The 21,903-nt window shown below is 41.4% G+C and overlaps 1 protein-coding gene across 1 annotated transcript in view; it reads left to right on the top strand.

Moving 5' to 3' along the window:
• The window catches only part of LOC308078728 (NACHT, LRR and PYD domains-containing protein 1b allele 1-like), a 496,405-nt gene that overhangs the window by 415,391 nt on the left and 59,111 nt on the right, over positions 1–21,903 (top strand). The window lies entirely within an intron of this gene.

The raw sequence follows: 21,903 nt of genomic DNA, 5'->3' as shown, positions 1-21,903 counted from the left end.
AGTGACAGAAAGCAGACAGTTTTCTTTAATGGTAGTTTTTCAAAGATCAGTCGGCTTAATTGTGGAGTCCCTCAGGGAAGTTGTTTAGGACCACTATTGTTTTCAATTTTTATAAATGATCTTCCGTTAGTTCTACATAAAGCTCAAATTTCAATGTATGCAGATGACTCGACCATATATGCTGCAGGAATGACCACAGATGAGATTAATAATATTTTGGAAAATGAATTAAAGTTAGTAACAGAATGGGTAAAGAGTAATAAACTTGTACTGAATGTTGGTAAGACAAAGTCTATATTAATGGGATCAAAGTATCAGATATTATTTGAACCAAAATTAAATTTGAATATAAACAACATTCCAATTGACCAGGTACAAGAGACAAAACTTTTAGGTATTACTTTTAACACATTGGGTGCCAGAGGTTTATTAAAATATTATACGTTGAGTGCCAGCATTTCTTCCATCCACTTGCGTTATACATTTCGTGCAGTGAGAAGCCCCGACGCGGAAATGCATGTAAACAAAGCGTGCGTGCGAGACGGCGGAGGGTCCCGACTAACGCCTGGAACAATAATATTTCCAACGCGACCCTCCATTGCAGCGTGATCGCCGATCGAAAACGGCTCGTTTCCACCACATTAAAAAGAAATGGAGATATTAAGCTTTTAATCAAGGAGATAACATTGAAAACGCCGACCGGAAGGATTTTTGACATGGAGCCACATCCAGCCTCTTCTTCTCAGAAACTGCTTGGGTGATGTCAAAGTTTCGTTTTAGCGCCCCACGTGGCCCACATGTATAAAAATAGAATTGGGTCAAAAACGGTCCGGACCGTTTTCGGCACTTCTCGTTTGGACCCTCAAAAACGGTCCGGACCGTTTTTGGCATTCAATGTGTTAACAACACTCTATCATGGTCCCATCATGTTGATAAGACTGTGAGCAAAATGGGAAGGGCTGTTTCAGTTACAAGAAGAATTTCTAAGGGACTGCCACCAGATGTCATTAGACAGGTCTTAAACGCTTTAGTTCTGTCACAGCTTGATTATTGTTTTGTTATTTGGTCTAGTGCCTCAATGAGCGATATTAAGAAACTACAAGTTGTTCAAAATAAAGCTGCACGTTGTGCGTTAAATTGCTCCTATAGAACTAATATAAAAGACATGCATGACAGTCTGAGATGGTTGTCTGTTAGTCAAAGGGCTACTTATTGTTTAGTTAATTTCATCAGAAACATAAAAGTTACACAATCTCCAGAAATATTATATAAAAGGTTATTAAAACATTGTGCTCATCATGAATATCAAACAAGACATGCAATTGAAGGAAGGTTGAATTTTCCCAAAGTGAAAACATCTGTTATACAGAAAACTGTTATGTATAGAGCTATTGGATGGTGGAATTCATTGCCGAGTTATATTGTTCAAGCCAATACAAAAGAGGGTTTCAAAATTATGGTAAAACGGTACCTTCCAATATTTCATGAACTTTAATGATTTTGTGTTTAACCTTTGACATCTTATTGACTTGTGTGTTGTTATCATGAAATGTATGGTTTGAGAAAAAAAAAAAGAAAAAAAAAAAAAAAGGAAAAAAAATAATAACAATAATAATGTATGGGTAACCCTTTTCTCCCTTTGATCATGAAATGTACAAAATTGTAAAATTGTAAATGTATTTCTGAATTTTTGTAGGTGAACTATTGTCTTTGTCTGTGTTTGTATCTGTAGTATGTTTGTTCTGTATGATGTGTATTTGTGTGTGTTGGACCCCAGGAAGAATAGCCATGCTTAGTGCAAGTGCTAATGGGGATCCATAATAAAGTAAAGTAAAGTAAAGTAAAGTAAAGTGTATAGTTCTACACAGGGGTCTTCAACGTTTTTTCAGGCCAAGGACCCCTTAGCTGTCAGAGAGATGAAGCAGGGACCCCCCCCCACTACATATTGTATAACGTATTGCAGATTAAACTTTTTCATAGATGGCTTCACAGACTTATCTGACAGAACTATCATCAGTGATGTGTAAATTCATGATGTTTGTTTGTTTACACATTATATTTTCTATGAATATGTTGATTTTCAGAAATGTAACCCTTAAACCCTCAACTTAGTACTTTGTAAACTTGGCCTTTGGCTCTGTACTTGGTTCACTCTTTTTTCCCTGTACACCAACTCTCTTTGCCGAAATTAGGGAGCTTGTAGATCTGCTATTTTCGGCAGGCAAAAAGAATAAGGATGCTAGGGTTCAAGTGGTTAATGCAAAATAAAATAAATCCTTTCACACAAACATTTGGTGGCCCTCCTATTGTAAATCTAAGGACCACCTAGGGGTCCCGGACCCCCTGTTGAAGACCCATGTTCTATAGCCAGGTGTTGGCTGTGTACTGGGATCAGTGTGGGTTGGTTCTAGATTATAACCAGGTTGTCAGGCTGTACTGGGATCAGTTGATAGAACTGGACATTGGTTCTATAACCAGGTGTTTAGTGTTGGGTTGTACTGGGATCAGTTGGTAGAACTGGACATTGGTTCTATAACCAGGTGTTTAGTGTTGGGTTGTACTGGGATCAGTTGGTAGAACTGGACATTGGTTCTATAACCAGGTGTTTGGTGTTGGGTTGTACTGGGATCAGTTGGTAGAACTGGATATTGGTTCTATAACCAGGTGTTTAGTGTTGGGTTGTACTGGGATCAGTGTGGCAAAATGGCAAGTTTGCATGGAATGGAGTAGACAAAAAGATTTATCATTGACTAAAACTAGACTAAAATGTAAATGTTTTTGTTGACTGTAACAAAAAATCATTAACATGCTGTAAAATGTTTTGTTGGACTAAGATAAAGACTCAAATGCTTGACTTTTAGTCCACTAAAACTTGACTAAATAAAGACAGGATGAGGTTGACTAAATATGATGAAAACTAACAAGGGCGATTGAAACTGGACTTACATTTAAAAGTGTGTGTGTGTGTGTGTGTGTGTGTGTGTGTGTGTGTGTGTGTGTGTGTGTGTGTGTGTGTGTGTGTGTGTGTGTGTGTGTGTGTGTGTGACTCTTGGTAGAGTGGCTGTTAGATTCTCTGCTTTGAAAACACTGGCTGACTTTTCATGACTTAATGACTCTCAGCCTCACATTGGCCCTCAGAGGGAGCGTAGCGGCATGTAGTTACCACAGCATCACAGACAGTGAAGACACTCATCACATCACAATGCATCTTAGAGTCGATTATTGTCCACACCTCTAATAGACAGGATCAGTTGTTGTTAGGGTGACCATCTCCAAACAGGCCCATTGAGGGACAGGTGAACCCCTTTTGCGGGACATCGCGGGTCACATGCACGCACGCGCGCGCGTGCATGTGAAACCAGCTGTTTCACCCACCTGTGAAACCAGATGTTTCACCCACCTGTGAAACCAGCTGTTTCACCCACCTGTGAAACCAGCTGTTTCACCCACCTGTGACCCACCTGTGAAACCAGCTGTTTCACCCACCTGTGAAACCAGCTGTTTCACCCACCTGTGAAACCAGCTGTTTCACCCACCTGTGAAACCAGGTGGGTCACACACGCGCAGCGCGCGCGTGTGTGACCCACGTGTGAAAATTTCGGTTATTGGGCGGAAGTTTTTTTTTTTTTTTTTTTTTACTTTATTTCGGTTTTAGGATTAGGTTAGGTTAGGGTTATGTTATTAAATTCATATGTTTGCCAGATTTTACCGATTTATTATCAAAAAGTAAAATAATAATAAAATCAATTAAAATGAAATGAAATCACGAGAGTGAGGTCGCGTCGTACACTCAGTGAATGGCTGTGATGCCAAGTTCTCAGTATAAACCCCTTTAATGCAGCTGAGAAACTTTGGTCAACTTCATTATGTACTTGCATAATACATGGTCTTTACCTAGTCTACTTTGGATCTGATGGATAGGGTTCTGTGCAGACTGCAGTCCATTTAGAAACACTTGGTTGGACCCTACCTGGTCGTAGTGTGACTGGTCCTGGTCCATTGCTCCTAACATTATCAGAATGGCAGCTGCTAATCCTTTGATCTCTAATGACCGTAACATTCTCTGTGTCCTCCTCTTCAATACCTTCGGTTTTGGTCAAACTACCCCCCAACTTGGAAGCACCAGGAGGTTGTTTGTTTATAATTATTCACAACGTGGTCGCTAGTTTGAGTCGTGGCGGGGGTCTATCACTTTCTGTTTCGTTTTCCTCGGTAGCTTTCACTGTTTTAAAATACTTGCTTAAATATGCACACTTTGCAGCTAGCACAGATGTTGAGCTCCTGATTATTTTCTTGTAAACAAGCCAGTGAATGAAATCACGTGTTGCTGATGGAATACAAGAACGCCTCGTCCCAAAAAACACTTGTGCCGGGTAGGGTTATCCCGATACCACTTTTTCCAGACCGAGTACGAGTACAAGTACTCAATTTTCAGTACTCGCCGATACCGAGTACCGATACGAGTACTTTTTGATTTTGTTGAGTAACCACTTATTTTACCCCAATTTTCTCCAATTTCATTTCATTGTTATGCCTTGTACTTGTAATGATACTGTAATGTTCAATTACCACAATAATAAGACTGCTGATTCTTAAGATACAGTTTTTTTTATTTCTTTTAACAATAAACAGTTTCTTTAACTGTCAATTAAGCAGCACACACCGGCACAGCCAACACTGAATTGAGTAGCACAGCCAAAGTACAGTAAGGTCAAAAAGTTAAAAAAATGCTTAGTTGTCAGTGTCATCTGTTAACTCTCTCTGAGTTATAGTATTTATTAATAATTTAATTTGAATAAATTAAGGTACAAAAATGAAACAACTTTTAACCTGTAACTCTCACTGAGTTTTGGTATTATTTTAAAGCAACCAAGGTCCACATAAAAATAAATAAAAATAGAAAATAAACGTACTGTGCATATAAATGGCATCAGACAGCCTGTGTGCTATCTAAAGACTCTAGTCTAGGTCTCACTCTCTTTTGGAAGGGTAAGTGGCAGGTTATTTTTTGATGAAAATAAGCATCTCTGCATGTTCAGCTGAGAGCCTATTTCTGTTTTCCTCAAGAATATTTGAGGCTGAGCTAAAAAGCCGTTCACTTTCCACACTACTGCATGGTGCTGAGAGGTATTTTTGGGCCAATTGGGCCAGAGTGGGATATCTCACTTTGTGAGCAAGCCAGTACTTGAGTGGTTTGTCTTCTCGAGGAATTGTGGGCTCTGCAAGGTATGTCTCTAGCTGGATGGCAGCAGTCACTGGAGTACTGCTCAGTGATTCTTGTTCTTCTGCAATTTCGTCAAACATACTGTCCAGACTGCTGCAGGGCTGGTCCCTCCGTGGCCTTCTGACAGGTGGCTCCTCCATGTCCTCATGGTCCCTCTGTTGTGCATCCCCACCAGAAAGTTTCTGGAGCTCATTTGTCACCATCTCCTTGGCCAGCCTGGCTGTGTTGGTGTCTGAGAAATACCGATCCTTGTATCTACAAAAAAGAAGAGGAGAAAAGAGAGAATCAGACAGTTTAGTTCACAATACTGTATGTCAAATCGTAGGCAACATTTAACTACTTGGAGGTGTTTTTAGCAAAGCAACAATACATTTGTATTGAGGGAAAGAAACTTAAAGGGATACTTCACTTTCACATAAAATAAACAATAAAAATATATATTAAAAAAAAATGAAAGAAGTTATGGCAAAATAAAGGCCCCCTCACACATTAGTAGGACACTCTAATGCGTGAGGGGGCCATGAATTTTCCATTACTTTTTTCATTTATTTTTAATATATTTTTTAAATGTTTCCCCCCGCCGAAAGTGAAGTATCCCTTAAGTTCTGTAGCAGTAGTATGCATTACATGCCATTGATATCAGGTGGACTATAAATGATTTTTTAAACTTTTTTAAATATGCTGCCTAGTGCCTACTGACTCTTTTAAGGTTACATTATTATGCACATTTTCCCTCCTTCAAACTTAATAGCCACATACATGTACTGCCATTAAATTAAGAGGACATTTGTATTTATTTTTAACATAGATATAAGACTATATTAGTTACCTTGGATCAAGTATGCTTGCAATGCAGTAGAGTGGATTGTCCTCGATGTCCTTAAAGCGTTTCTTCACAGCTTGCAGCAAGGTGTCCTTCATTGTTCTTATTCCACGGTCCTCCTCCTAAGGTCCTCCTCCTAAGGTCCTCCACTGTCTCTCTTGAGCACTGTCACAGCGGGGATCACTTCTGCTGCTGTTGAATCAGCACAGCTCACCTGATTGATTGATTGAATACTTTATTAGCAGTTTGCAAAAATAAGCACAGTAAATTACAGTTCAATACAAGGTCTGTTAACACATTGGGTGCCAGAGGTTTTTTACAGGAGTCTATAGCTGGTGCCAGCATTTTTAAGCTTTCTGACTAATCTTTCTAGGACCATAGAATAGGCTGTGCTATCACTATGTAAACACCAAATATCTCAAAAGAAAGATCAGAATCTCTACTTTAACCAGGAATAAAAAGTGAGTTGATAGCATGTTCCGTTTTTGAGATATTGGATGTTGAATACAGCTTGATTTCACCAAAAACAGCACTATTTATTTAGAATAAGAGTTATGGCCATTTTAGTACAACTTTTTTTTTTTCTTCAAATATTATTTGAAAAATTATTTGACATTTATTTTTGCCTTCAGTGACAGTATTCATCTCTTTAGTAGTTGCTTTAGAGAAAAAAAAAAAAAACGCTTTTCGTTTTCACTCAGCATAGGTAATAACAGTAGAATAATGATAGAAAACATAAAGGCTTGTTGTCACTCCAATCTCTTTGAAATGCATCTTAGTTCAGCTTATTTCAAAGTTATCAAATAATAAATCAAAGTTAGTTCACAGTGTGTGTGTCTCTCTCTCTCTCTCTCTCTCTCTCTCTCTCTCTCTCTCTCTCTCTCTCTCAATACATTAGTTCACAGTGTGTGTGTGTGTGTGTGTGTGTCTCTCTCTCTCTCAATACATTACACATTACTACAATGTAGTTGGAGGTTCAAAGTTGTACTTTACAGTATATTCTATACAAGAGGAAAACTTTGGTTTCCTACAGACACAGGCAGCATAGGTAATAACAGTAGAATAATGATAGAAAACATAAAGGCTCGTTGTAACTCCAATCTCTTTGAAGTGCATCTTAGTTCAGCTTATATCAAAGTTAGTTCACTGTGTGTGTGTGTGTGCGTTTCTCTCTCTCAATACATTCCACATTACTACAATGTAGTTGGAGGTTCAAAGTTGTACTTCACAGTATATTCTATACAAGAGGAAAACGTTGGTTTCCTACAGACACAGGCAGCATAGGTGATAACAGTAGAATGATAGAAAACATTTCAAAGGTTCAAGGTTGTACTTTATTGTTACATCTTGTACAGGTTGGATTCCAACCACACACAACAGCAGCATATGTAACAACAATAGGCTTGTTTTCACTCCAAGTGCAAAAGTCCAAAATAGAAAAATAGAGGTTCACGGTTGTAATTCACAGTATAAAATAAATACAAACAATAACAGGGTCTGTAACCACATGAACGCTAGCATCCCTATTCTGGGGGCGAACAGGTACAATACAACAATTAGACATAGTTCTCTTTGAGTGGTACACTGTTGTACAGTGACCTACACACAGGGGACCGGACAGGATTTGCAGATGTGCCTAGTCTACTTTCTCAGTGTAGTGAGCTTCATATGATTAGTAAAACAAAAATGGCATTAGGCCCAAAACAATAAGATTCATATGAAAAGTAAACAAGTAGGCATTAGGCTAAAACAAATAAAACGGGGTCTGTAACCACATGAACGCTAGCATCCCTATTCTGGGGGCGAACAGGTACAATACAACAATTACAAAACAATAAGGAGGGGGGGACCAAACAGGAGTTTCACTGTGTGTGTGTGTGTGTGTGTGTGTGTGTGTGTGTGTGTGTGTGTGTGTGTGTGTGTGTGTGTGTGTGTGTGTGTGTGTGTGTGTGTGTGTGTGTGTGTGTGTGCGTTTCTCTCTCTGTCTTTCAAATGATTACTTTTTAGTGTAGTGCTTTATCGAGTGGTACAGTGTTGTGCATCTGAGTTTACACAAGGGGACCAAACAAGACTTGCACATGTACCTTGTGTCTACTCTCCTGCCGTCTCTTCTTCTGCAAACCCGGCATTCCCTACCTGGGTTCTTTTTTGTGGTTTGGGGGACTGGGATCAGTTCATGTTCAGCCACATTCTTATTCAGCCTGCTGATAGGGTCCTTGTGTGGTGCCCTTGGCCGCGGGTTGTGTACAGGTCGGTCAGCAGGTGGGGCAATGCGTGGTGCCCTGCGACTTGCCCTCCCCCGCGGGTTCTGTACAGGTGGTTCAACAGGTGCATTAGCAGGTGGGGCAATGCGTTCCTCTCCATCCCCCTCCTCCCCAACCCCCACTTCCTCAACCCCCACTTCCTCAACCCCCCCGGGTTTTCCGAAGGTGGCCCACGATTTCACCACGCTGAGGATGAAGGTCTTCAGGATTGGACACTTGGGCAGAGGATTGTTGGCCTTGTATAGGATAAAGGCGTTGAACAGGCTAATTTGGAACAGATAGGCGACAAACTTTTTTGGCCACTTGGTGGTCTTCCTCACAAACAGGTAGTATGCTATGTTTTGGTCCATTTTGTCAACACCATTCATGTGCTTGTTGTAGTCAATAATGCATGATGGCTTCTGTACTGGAACCTGCCGGGCGGGGCGTTTATCTGTGGCCTTCTGCCACACAGGAACGGTTGTCATCTCATCAGGGTGGTGTGTGGTGATCATCTTGACGATTCTCTTGTCTCTCCATGCCACCACCATCACATCGCCTGTGTGACGCACTACTGTTGACCCAATTCCCAGCTTGGAATTGGTCAGGTCGCTGATGACTGGTGGCTCCCCTCTGTGCTTTCGCAGGGTCCCGCACACATGGGTCTGGAGACTAAGGAGGTGGTAAGACAGCTTCACTGAGTTGTAGTAGTTGTCCATCCACAATCTAAAACCGTAACCTTTTAGGTCACCTAGCAGAAAGGTCACGGTTTCCTGCAGGGGGACCCTCTCGCCACAGAACGGCTTCATGGCATACATGTACCCTGTGGCCGAATCACACAAAATGTATGATTTAATGCCATATTTTATGGGCTTTGCTGGGTTGTATGTCTTCCAAGAGAGACGCCCACGCCAACACAACATTCCCTCATCTAGGCTAATGTTCTTGCCTGGCTGGAACATTTCCTTGAAATTGGAGAGTATGGTGTCCAGGACTGTGCGGACTTTGGTCATCATTGTTGTGAAGGGTCTCATTGTCTACGAAATGGAGACTACTCAGGATCAGTTGGAACCGGTTCCTGGCCATGCATTTGTGGAAGTAGGGTGTTGTTAGTGCCTCATCCGTTGACCAATAGTCTTCCAGCTTTGGCTTCTGGATAATTCCGGTGAGGAAGAAAAGTTTTTCAGTTCCCCAACTGTCAGCTTCTTCCATGCTTTATCTCTGGCATACTTCAGCTCGCTCTGTACGCGGCGTTGTGCATACAGGTTGGTTTGCTGAACAATGTGACCAAGCAGCTCATCAGTGATGAGCAGCTCCAGGAAGTCAACTGGTTGGTCAGTCAGTAGGTCAGCAGCCCTGCCCCTAGGACCCGGATTCCCAGCAGTGAATGGGATGTCCTTCGGCTGCCACTCTGGCCAGTCTGCTGACTCAGACCACACATACTCTGGAGTCTGGAGCTTTACGAGGCCTCCCACCACCTGGAAATTAGAAATACATAAGTTACCATAAAATCAGGAGTCATCGCCATGCTGGCTTGTGGTGGATATTTTTGAGTGTGTACACATTTTTTTGTGTGTACAAATGGAACCTTGGTTCCATTTGTACACACTCAAGTTATGGGGGTCCTTGAAAATAAAATGTTCAATACATAGTGTCATAGCAAATCAGTGTCATACATATTCTGAAGAAAACCTGGAGACTGACATTCAGTAATTGTGTGTTCAAAATAAGAACATTATAATGGTGTGTAAAAACAAAAAAACAAACACTTGTGTACGGACATATTGATGACCCCTGCATAAAATACATATTTTGTCATTTGTGTGGTAAAAGAGAGCTCAGTGTGACAACAGACAAAGTTCTTACCTCGTTTACGGCTGACAGGTGGTACTCCAGGTGTGTCCTCCTCCTCCTCCTCCTCCTCCTCCTCCTCCTCCTCCTCCTCCCCCTGCTCCTCCTCCTCCTCCTCCTCCTCCTCCTCCTGCTGCTCCCCCCTCGACTGCGTGTCTGTGATCACAGTAAAATATGAAATAGTTTGGTAAATATAATTTACACAAAATGGAATAAATGATTTTCACCCCTGTGGACGATGGAGGATTGTACAATCCTTCTGCCAGGAGCACAAGTAATCAGAACATAGCTATACTGTCATGTTACAAGGACAAGCTGTACTATAAACAATAGCCATCAGGACTAGGAGAGACATCTTGGCTCTACGTCATGTAAACTAAAATGTATCATAGAACACAAAGATGAATAGAATAAGATAAACAACATAATGTACTTACAACAAGGTTACATATAAGCAATCATGATAACATAATATGATTTCGTCCACACCTTAGAATGAATCATTTTTATTCCTGTTGTAATGTCTTTACTTACCACGCTGATGATACACAGACCCAGCTACAGCATCTTCCAGCTCCTCCTCCGTGTCGGAGCCTAAGATAAAATATACTTGGTCAATATAAGTACATCAAATCGATTTAGGCTCTGTACAGAGAGACAGTGTAGTGTCTCAGTAAACTATAGGATCATAGAATACAGACACATTGTAGTGTCTCAGTAAACTATAGGATCATAGAATACAGAGACAGTGTAGTGTCTCAGTAAACTATAGGATCATAGAATACAGAGAGACAGTGTAGTGTCTCAGTAAACTATAGGATCATAGAATACAGAGACAGTGTAGTGTCTCAGTAAACTATAGGATCATAGAATACAGAGACAGTGTAGTGTCTCAGTAAACTATAGGATCATAGAATACAGAGAGACAGTGTAGTGTCTCAGTAAACTATAGGATCATAGAATACAGAGAGACAGTGTAGTGTCTCAGTAAACTATAGGATCATAGAATACAGAGAGACAGTTGAGTGTCTCAGTAAACTATAGGATCATAGAATACAGAGAGACAGTGTAGTGTCTCAGTAAACTATAGGATCATAGAATACAGAGACAGTGTAGTGTCTCAGTAAACTATAGGATCATAGAATACAGAGACAGTGTAGTGTCTCAGTAAACTATAGGATCATAGAATACAGAGACAGTGTAGTGTCTCAGTAAACTATAGGATCATAGAATACAGAGACAGTGTAGTGTCTCAGTAAACTATAGGATCATAGAATACAGAGAGACAGTGTAGTGTCTCAGTAAACTATAGGATCATAGAATACAGAGACAGTGTAGTGTCTCAGTAAACTATAGGATAATAGAATACAGAGACAGTGTAGTGTCTCAGTAAACTATAGGATCATAGAATACAGAGAGACAGTGTAGTGTCTCAGTAAACTATAGGATCATAGAATACAGAGAGACAGTTGAGTGTCTCAGTAAACTATAGGATCATAGAATACAGAGAGACAGTGTAGTGTCTCAGTAAACTATAGGATCATAGAATACAGAGACAGTGTAGTGTCTCAGTAAACTATAGGATCATAGAATACAGAGACAGTGTAGTGTCTCAGTAAACTATAGGATCATAGAATACAGAGACAGTGTAGTGTCTCAGTAAACTATAGGATCATAGAATACAGAGACAGTGTAGTGTCTCAGTAAACTATAGGATCATAGAATACAGAGAGACAGTGTAGTGTCTCAGTAAACTATAGGATCATAGAATACAGAGAGACAGTGTAGTGTCTCAGTAAACTATAGGATCATAGAATACAGAGAGACAGTGTAGTGTCTCAGTAAACTATAGGATCATAGAATACAGAGAGACAGTGTAGTGTCTCAGTAAGTTATAGGATCATAGAATACAGTACATCAAATATATTTAGGCATAAACACTCTTATCCAGAGGGATGAGAGATGCATATGTTCTTAGGTCAGGCAACCCATAGTAAGATTACATCAAAGGAAGAAGAGCATCAAAGCTGTATTGTTTTTTTGTTTAGATAGTCTGACCTTCTAGCTCTTTGAAGCTGATTAGAAGGGGGGGCTCGCTCACCCCCCAAAAAAAAGCAGAATAGAATTGTTTACATGAACTCGTGACAGGAGAACAGGTGCAAAAGGTGTTGTTTTTTTTTTTTTACATGACATGACATTATCTCTTTGAAGCCGTCTTAGAGGGGGGGTCACCCCCCAAAAAAAGCAGAATATAGGACATTTTGTTGATATGAACTCATGACAGGAGAACAGGATCAAAAAGTGTTGTTGTATTTTGTTTATATGACCTGACATTATCTCTTTGAGAGAGCTTTGCACCTGCTAAAACAAAAAGCAGCTCTACAAGCTCACAACTAGATTCTGGTAGTCACTAGTAGATCTGCTATTTTTTACATAGTTTAGCCTACTGCATCTGTCATTGTACATATAGGCTAAATTGTCAAAATTGTCATAATCATACAGATCGTACAGATCAGAAGAATACATCATTTTCATTTCATCAGTAGCAGGTAATAGTAAATGAACTAATAAGTTAGAGAGTTAGAGTGGGAGGGTCTATAGTACACAGTGAGCGTGTGTGGACTGTGGAATGTCCCTGTTTATTTTGGTTGCCAGATCTTGGGATAGGAATAAGCAACCAGGTCTATGAAAACAAGCCCAAAAGAAGCGACTATGTGCCAAAAGAATAGACTATATACAATTGTCACGGCTATTTTCCACTAGGTTTCAAGTGTTCATCTGGCCTATAGTCATTTGGCCACATGAGCACTTCAAAACTGGACAATAGCCGTGAAAATCACATTCACAATAATACAAATCGTCGGACATTTCCCGACGTTCTCTTTCTAAGCTCGAACCATGGATTGCCTTTCAATAAAACCATATTTGATAGACATACGTTTCACCTACATTGTAACAACAAGCGCAAGTTTGCAACCATCATGATTGACTACAAGCAGCTTCACAGAAAAACAAGTCCAGAGTGGCTTACAATAAACAGGCCTGGCAACATCAACGTAAAGCAAACAAGAGTTTCTGATAAGTTTTCTCCGTAATATCAACTAGATAACCAACCAAATACAACACAAACACGATAAAATGTATGTATTCTTACCACTGGCTGCTGGTTCCCACTCATCAGAGTCATCATAGCAGTCTACAGAGTCAGTGTCCGACTCATTTTCACTCCCTGATGCAGGAGGGAGATGCACCACCGATACGCGTCTCCTTGAACCCCTACGGAGAGGGGGGTCGCCGTGTTGATCACCGGCGTTCTTCGGGGCCACAGACCCACCAGGGCCCACCGCTGGCTCTGGTGGTGGTGGTGGTGGTGGTGGTGGTGGTGGTGGTGCCGTTCCACTCGTTCTGGGAGCAAAGTATTGCTGAATTGTTCTCTGCTGTGGCAGCGAGCCTCCGGAGAGCTGACCGCCTCCGCGCTGTTTAGAGCCTCTCCCTCGCTGACCTGACATACTCACTCTATAGTCTATCTCTCTCACAAATAGACTATATACTCCTACTAAATATCCTCCTTCACCTGTCTAAATCTAAACCTTACCTACTCGCTAAATCTTCCTCCACGCCCTTTCTAACACAATATATAGCTCACTTGGCACAATACAATATAACTAATAATATATCTATCTAACTTATCTATCTACCTATCTAACTATAATAATCTAATCTATCTCTATATAATCACTCTCTCACTCACTCAAATTTAAATCTACCACAACTATATAACACTATAACTAAACTAACTCAAACTCACACACTCTCTCAGTCTCTCCTCTCAGTCTCCCTATCGATCCGATCACAGCAGCTCTCTCTCTCTCTCTCTCTGGCTTGTAAACAGCAATTGTTTGGTCGCACAGGAAGAAAGCTTCCCGCAGTTCCTCTTTTGAAAGTTTTTTTTGGTCGTATGACTTCGATCACGTGTTTTTTTTGGGATTCCTTTCATGTAGCCGCACCAAATTCAGTGAGGATCTGCATACGGGGTTAATGTACAGTAAACCAATAAAAAGACAATTTCACGGTCTGAACCGTGTTTGGCACCGGACCGCTACTCTGCGCAAACACGGTTCAGACCGTGTTTGGCACCCAATGTGTTAAGAGGATTTTAAGCCAAATAAAGCCTATGGCTTGTTTCCATTGGGGTCCTTTGTAAATTGGATTAATGACAAAATCATTCAAATCAGGATTATTTGACACTTTGGCTGTTCAAAAATAGCAGATCTACAAGCTCCTAGCGTGGCACCGAGTGTACAAATGGAACCAAATGGACCCTAACGGGAGCCTAACAGGAGCCTAACAGGAACCAAATGACCCTAACGGGTCCATTTTCGGGTCGGGTTAACTGTTCAAAGGGAGCCAATACAGAGATAGACATCTCCAGTAGACTCCATTGGTTAGCACTGAGGGTGTCAAGGAGATCGTCGTGTTCTGACGCAAATATTCCCAGGGCTCGTTTCTGTTCGATAAGGGATTGCACCATATAAAACGTACTGTTCCAACGGGTCTGTACGTCTTGTTGGAGACGTTTTATAGGCTGGTTGATCTCCGCCTGGATGTCTTCTAGGCGGGAGTATGCCAACTGGGAATGTTTAAAGTGCCCAACAATTCTTCTCCCGACTGCCACGGCATCTTTAACACTTCGCTGAGCAAGAAGACCTTCGTGCACCGCCAGCTGGAGTGTGTGAGCGACTCAGCCAACGCTTGGGAGTCCAGCGTCCTCCATGGCCTTCTTCATGTTCGAGGCATTGTCTCGGACCACAACGTGAACGGATTCTTTAGTTATCTTCCACGTTTGAAGCATTTCGGCAAACGTATCGGCTATTACACGGCCTGTATGCGAACCACGACATTGTTTGGCGTGCAGTATGACTCTTTTAAGCTTGAACTCACTGTTTATCCACTGCACAGTTAGGCTGATGAGCGCCATTGGACTCACGCTACTGCTCCAAATATCCGTGGTTAAACTAATCGCCGACATATCACTCAACATGCTGAGTATGTGTTCTTTCACAAAGTCGTGTACTTTAGGCAACATGGTTTCTGTGAGATAATGACGGCTTGGAACCTCATACCTGGGCTCCAAAGTGTAAAGAAGCCGTCGGAATCCCACATTCTCCACAACTGACAACGGTTGGTCGTCAAGGGCAATGAATTGGGTGAGAGCCTGTGTTATTTTTACTGCCTTCGGGTTTTCTTTGGACATTGTCTCTCGCTTCTTGAGTGTTTGTGGTAAAGTTGGCTGTTTAAGCTTGGTGCTGCTGGCACTAGCAGCCTTAAACTCTGCATACTCCGGCTTGTGTTTCTTTTCGAGATGTTTTATCAAGTTGCTTGTATTGTATGAACTGGGTTTCGTGCCCCCCCTCGATTGTTTAGCAGAGCATATATTGCATTCTGCCACGCTTTTGTTGTCGTCTTTAACGCGAAAGTACTTCCAAACCAGCGACGACATGTTTTTTTTTTCTCCATTCATTGAAGAAGGGGGTGTGTGCCTGTGTTGTTGTGCAGCCAGCGAGCCACGCTGCACGCAGGATGTAGAAAAACACAAACTTGCATTCCAATGGTACGGCGCCATCTGTGGGCCGTGCCACTGCAATAACATGTTGGCTACTTGTTAATGTTTTGGTATCGGGTAAAAGTATCGGGAGCTTTACCGAGTACCGATTCGAGTACACAAGTGGCGTATCGGGCCCGAGTACCGATACTGGTATCGGGACAACCCTAATTACTGGTAACACTAAATAGGACTACACACTCTACGGGTCTGCAGAAGACTGGGCACTTTTTCCTCCTGGAATACAAGGCACTTGAACGAGATAGAACTGGACACATTTGGGGGGAAAAATTGGCAACATGCCTACATGGGGAGGACATGGTGCATGAGAAATAAATATTATGTGTTTAAGAAAATGTATATATTCACACCTTGGCTGAGAAGCTTTGAGAAACGTAAATGTATCCTCATTAAAAAATAAGTCGGTGAGTGAGTGGGCTGTGGCCTGTGGCAGTTTAATATTGAGTGCACATTTTCATCATTTAATCCTAGACTTCCTTTCATTAACATTGCAGTCAAATGAGCCATGATTGCTGTGTGTACTCCCGTGTGTATTGGGCTGATGGTAGATTGGCCTACAGTATGTAGTTGTACAGTACAAGCAGCTGGAAGCATGTCTAATGTAGCCTATATTCCATGCTACAACAGTGTCGCTTGCCAAAAAGAACACATACAAGCTGTGTGTGTGTGTGTGTGTGTGTGTGTGTGTGTGTGTGTGTGTGTGTGTGTGTGTGTGTGTGTGTGTGTGTGTGTGTGTGTGTGTGTGTGTGTGTGTGTGTGTGTGTGTGTGTGCGGCAAATTGTGCTCATGTATCATCATGTTATGTATGTGTGTAATGTTATGTCAACTCATCTATCTAACCAGAGAGGGAGGGGGTGTGGGGGATCCATTGTGGTTATGACATGGATTCATAAACCAGAGATTGATTATTGATTGATTGATTGATAAGGTACCTGGGTATTGGATAGGGGGGCACTGGCCCCAAATAGGTTGAGAAACAATGGTCTACAGAGCACCGAAGTCCTGACGTCACTGCCGCTAGAGGGCGCTATCCCCCTGGGTCGCTGCGTTATTTTTTGTGTTGAAATCCCCATAGAGGAAATCTTAGATCGCCTCATATAAGAACTGTGTTCCAAACATAAACAAATCATCCGGGGGATTTGACTCATATGGATATGAAGCATCGACTGAAGGTGGAAATATACACATTTACCCAAAGAGTAACACAATAATCGCTAGAAACAAGTCAAACGACCCAAAGACTACATTTCCCATGAACGCGGTTTCTGTAGAGACAGTGATTTCAGAGCCGATAGTGTAGTTTTTAATACTTTTTAAGGCAGAATTACTTCAATGTGAAGACCCAGGAGGACAGCGCCCTCTAGCGGCAGTGACGTCAGACTTCGGTGCTCTAATTGTCTAGAGCAGGGGTCTTCAACGTTCTTCAGGCCAAGGACCCCTTAGCTGAGAGAGAGATGAAGCAGGGACCCCCCCACTACATGCTGTATCAAATCAGGCAGCGCCGACGCAAGGCTGCAGCTGTGTATGCTTTAGTATTTGCAGTTTTAAATTGAAATGATGAAGCTGCACAATTAAGAATTTCACCCACCTTACCTGTAATGTGATGTGACAATAAAGATTGATTCTGAAACTGCATTGCAGATTAAACGTTCTCATAGATTTCATAGATAGCATCATAGACTTGTTTACCATCAATGTGTAGCGCTGGATTCTTGTTAATGTGTATTTCAGACAATTAACCACTTAAACCCTCACAACTTGTACTTGATCTGCTCTTTTTCCCCCTACACCAACCTCTTTGCTGAAAATGGCCTTGTAGATCTGCTATTTTCAGCTAATGTTCCCCCAGAATAGGGATGATAAGGTTCAAGTGGCTAATGTAATAAAATAAGTTCCTATCACACAAAGATTTAGCGGCCCCCCTGTAGTAGCCTAACTCTGAGGACCCCCTAGGGGTCCCGGACCACTGTTGAAGACCCCTCGTTTAGAGCCTATTTGTGTTATAGCCAGGGCCGGAATTTCACGGCGGCCACGACGGCCATGGCTCTCTTTGCCCCTCTGTTTGGGGGAACGAAAAAAACTAACGAATGAGGCAGGCACTAGGACCACACGGCCGCTGATACTCCAGAAGCGGCCCTTTGAAAGAGGGGGAAGCGGGGGAAGACGGGGGAGGGCCGGGGAGGGCTTGCTGATGGCCCAATCACATCACTTGCTCGACAGCGTTTATTTTTGGACCACAATTCTTATATGAGACGATTCTATGATGACCCAGTCCCAATGTTATTCTCCATAGAGAAATGACTGTACGAACCAGGGGATGAACGAGTGACGTCAGGACTTCTGTGCTCTATAGTTCCAAACATTGGAACTATCTCATTGAGATAGACAGACCGCATTCCATATACTGCTCTGTTCACGGCACGCTGGCTGTGCAGCGTTGCCATGTCCGCTTATTATAAGCGACTTTGGGCTTGCTTTTCTGTGAAGTTGCTTGTAAATATTGGTAGTTGCGGGCTGAGGTTTTTTGGTCTTGTTTCGGGCTTGTTTCCTAATGTTGTTTAAACCAGTGATTTTCAAACATTTTCATGGCAAGGACCCCCATATTAAATATGTATTTGTCCACAGACCCCCATCTGAAAATATTTTAGCCAGGGATTTGTTTAAATGTTTCAAATGTTCCAAAACTATTTTTTTCCAAGATTTTTTTCTTCTTTTGGGCTTGTTTTCATAGACCTGGGTGCTTGTTTCTCTCTCAAAACCTGGCAACACAGTGGTTGCGTTTCATTCAAACTCAAATCTCAGTCAGACTGTCACGAATTCAGAGACATATTAAAGTCAAGACCTTCATTTTATACAGTCTATGGTACATAATGCCACAGAAAAAAACGTAAGGGGGTTTGCTGGAAAGCAGAGGGAGGAAAAAGCTTACAATTTTTGTTTGCTGCTGCTTCTGTCCCCGGAAATTTAACTCCCCGGCCGGCTGGCCCCAGTCACTATCAGTGGTGTAAACTAAAGTAAGTAAGTACATTTACTCAAGTACTGTACTTAAGTACAATTTTGAGGTACTTTTACTTTACTGGTTGGTGTATTTCAAATTTTCAGTACTTTTACTTCTATTCCACTACATCTCAGAGGAAAATATTATACTTTTACTCCACTACAATTATTTGACAACTTTAGTTACTAGTTACTTCGTAGATTGTGATTATTACAAAACATACATGAACCACTTCAGCCCTATATACATTTCGGCCATTTGAAAATAGCAGATCGACAAGCTCACGATGCGTCGCGATGCGAGTGCGACACATTGTGAGCTTGTAGATCTGCTATTTTCAAAAGATTTTTATACATTTGAAAACTTGTGAAACGGGACATTATGCATAATGAGTACTTTCTACTTTTGGTACTTTAAGTACATTTTGATACCAATACTTTTGTACTTTTACTCAAGTAAATTTTGAATTCCGGACATTGCAGTATTGATACTTTTACTTAAGTAAAAACATTTAGTAATTTTTTGCACCCCTGGTCACCATGTCTGCTGCAACAGCAGCAGAGTGAAGCGGAGCAGGCAGACACACAGGCTGCTTGCTGAAGTTTCCGTGCCCTCCAGGGCCCAGTGGTGGAAAAAGTACTCGCATGTTTTACTTAAGTAAAAGTATCAATACTGCAATATAGAATTACCCTGTTACAAGTAAAAGTCCGACATTCAAAATCTACGTGAGTAAAAGTACCAAAGAATTGCCATCAATATTTACTTAAAGTACCAAAAGTTAAAAAATATTTTGAAAATAGCAGATCTACAAGTTCACAATGTGTCGCATCGTGCTGCATTGTGAGCTTGTAGATCTGCTATTTTCAAATGGTCTAAATGTATATATAGGGCTGAAGTGGATAATATATGTTTCGTAATGATAATCAAAATCTTCAAAGTAACTAGTAACTAAAGTTTTCAAATAATTCTAGTGGAGAAAAGTATAATATTTGCCTCTGAGATGTAGTGGAGTAGAAGTAAAAGTACTGAAAATTGGAAATACCTCAGCATTGTACTGCTACTTACCACTGCCAAGGTGCAGAATCAGTTATTAATACGTTTCAGATCAATCAGTTGGATAATAAAGCCATATGTCTCTGCCTCCGGTGTAAACGTTATGGAATCATTACACAATATTGCATTTAAAGAGCCTAGACCAGGCTGTGGTTATGACATGAATTCATATGAATCAGACATTGATTGATTGATTGATTGATAAGGTACCTGGATATTGGATTGGGGGGCACTGGCCCAAAAAAGATTGAGGAACACTAAAGTGTTTTCAACTTTTTCATAGATTTCATAGACGGCAGCATAGACTTTTTACTATCAATGTGTAGCGCTGTGTTGGATTCATGTTAATGTGTATTTTCAGACAATTAACCACTTAAAACCTTCACAACTTGTACTTGCTCTGCTCCTTTTTTCTCCTACACCAACATCTTTGCCGAAAATTGCCTTGTAGATCTGCTATTTTCAGCTAACGTTCCCCCAGAATAGGTGTGATAGAGTTCAAGTGGCTAACACAAAGATTTAGTGGCCCCTGTGTAGTAACTCTAAGGACCCCATAGGGGTCCCAGACCCCCTGTTGAAGACCCCTGGTTTAGAGTCTATTGTGTTATAGCCAGGGCAGGAATTTCACGGCGGCCACGACGGCCATGGCTCTCGTTGACTCTCTGTTTGGCCGTGAGCCCCTCGAAAAAATACATGCCCCACCGTCACAGTGGCCTTGATGCCCTTTGTGCACTGCCCCAGCTGATTTCACTGTTTTCTCCTAAGCACTACCGTCCTGTCAATATGTTTTTTGACACCAGCTGTCTGTGGTTGAGATTCTAAATGTGTTTTGGACAACATAATTTGAAACTATTTCAAACTGTAGGTCATTGTTCTGAAGTAATTCAATAACTGGTTTTCTACATCTCCACACCTGTCTGTTCATGACACCTTACAGACCTGGATGAAGCACTCCTTGACATCCGCACAACCAAGGAGACCTGCTCACTTTGATATACATCACTGGTTTCATCTACGAGTATCTATAATATATTTTGGCCCATTCTATTTCTTTCCTTATCTCTCTCTTTATGAAGGTGGACAGGGCTTTTATGATATCGCTTTGTGTTCTGTTTGATGAGAGTGAAATCTGACACCTCTTACGCGTATGTTTTTTCTTATCTTTGACATCTAAATGTAGTTTGAGTACACTGTCATACTGGCTAAACATTTGTACAAGTTCCAGGAAGTTGTCCTAGTTTGAGCTTGTGGCAGACTCCTCATCCCCTCTCGTGCAAGATACAAAATGATGTCAATTAATCAAAAGTCAAAATGTCTCTGTTTCTTTGTTTCTCTCGCTCTCTTATTGCCATGACTTGTTTATCTAATAATGAGAGTTTTCAATAACATCACATAAATCCTTCTGCAGTGAATTACAACAGAATTTATTCTTTTACAGCTGCGAAAACCTTATTCAAAAATAAGGTTTTTGCAGCTGTAAAAGAAGGGCACTTCAAAGTAGGTAACACCTACAGTAAAAAACTCAGTGTTATTTTAACTCTGACTCAGAGTTAAATTAACACTGAGGTTACTGTGTGTGTGTGTGTGTGTGTGTGTGTGTGTGTGTGTGTGTGTGTGTGTGTGTGTGTGTGTGTGTGTGTGTGTGTGTGTGTGTGTGTGTGTGTGTGTGTGTGTGTGTGTGTGTGTGTGTGTGTGAGAGAACACTTGGTCGAGTTGCTGTTGTAAAACACAGATGATTAGATTCTCTGCTTTTAAAACACTGGCTGAGATTTCATGACTTAATGACTTTATAAGGGGCGGCAGTGGCTCAGGGGTAGAGTGAACTGGAAACCGCAAGGTTCCCAGTTCGATCCCGGGCTGGGGGGCTCCCCAAGAGTAATGTCGAAGTGTCCTTCAGCAAGACATTGAACCCCTAATTGCTCCCGATGAGCAGGTTGGTGCCTTGCATGGTTTCCTCCTCCATCGGTGTATGAATGTGTGAATGTGATGCACAATCTATGTAAAGCGTTTTGGATAAAAGCGCTATATAAATGCACCATTTACCATTAGCCACAGCCTCACATTGTCCCTCGGAGAGAGCGTAGCGGC

Source organism: Gymnoscopelus braueri (assembly GCF_963280865.1).
Source record: "Gymnoscopelus braueri genome assembly, chromosome: 22".
NCBI lineage: Eukaryota > Metazoa > Chordata > Actinopteri > Myctophiformes > Myctophidae > Gymnoscopelus > Gymnoscopelus braueri.
The sequence above is the reverse complement of the archived record's forward strand: the minus strand, read 5'-3'. Positions and strand labels throughout refer to the sequence as shown.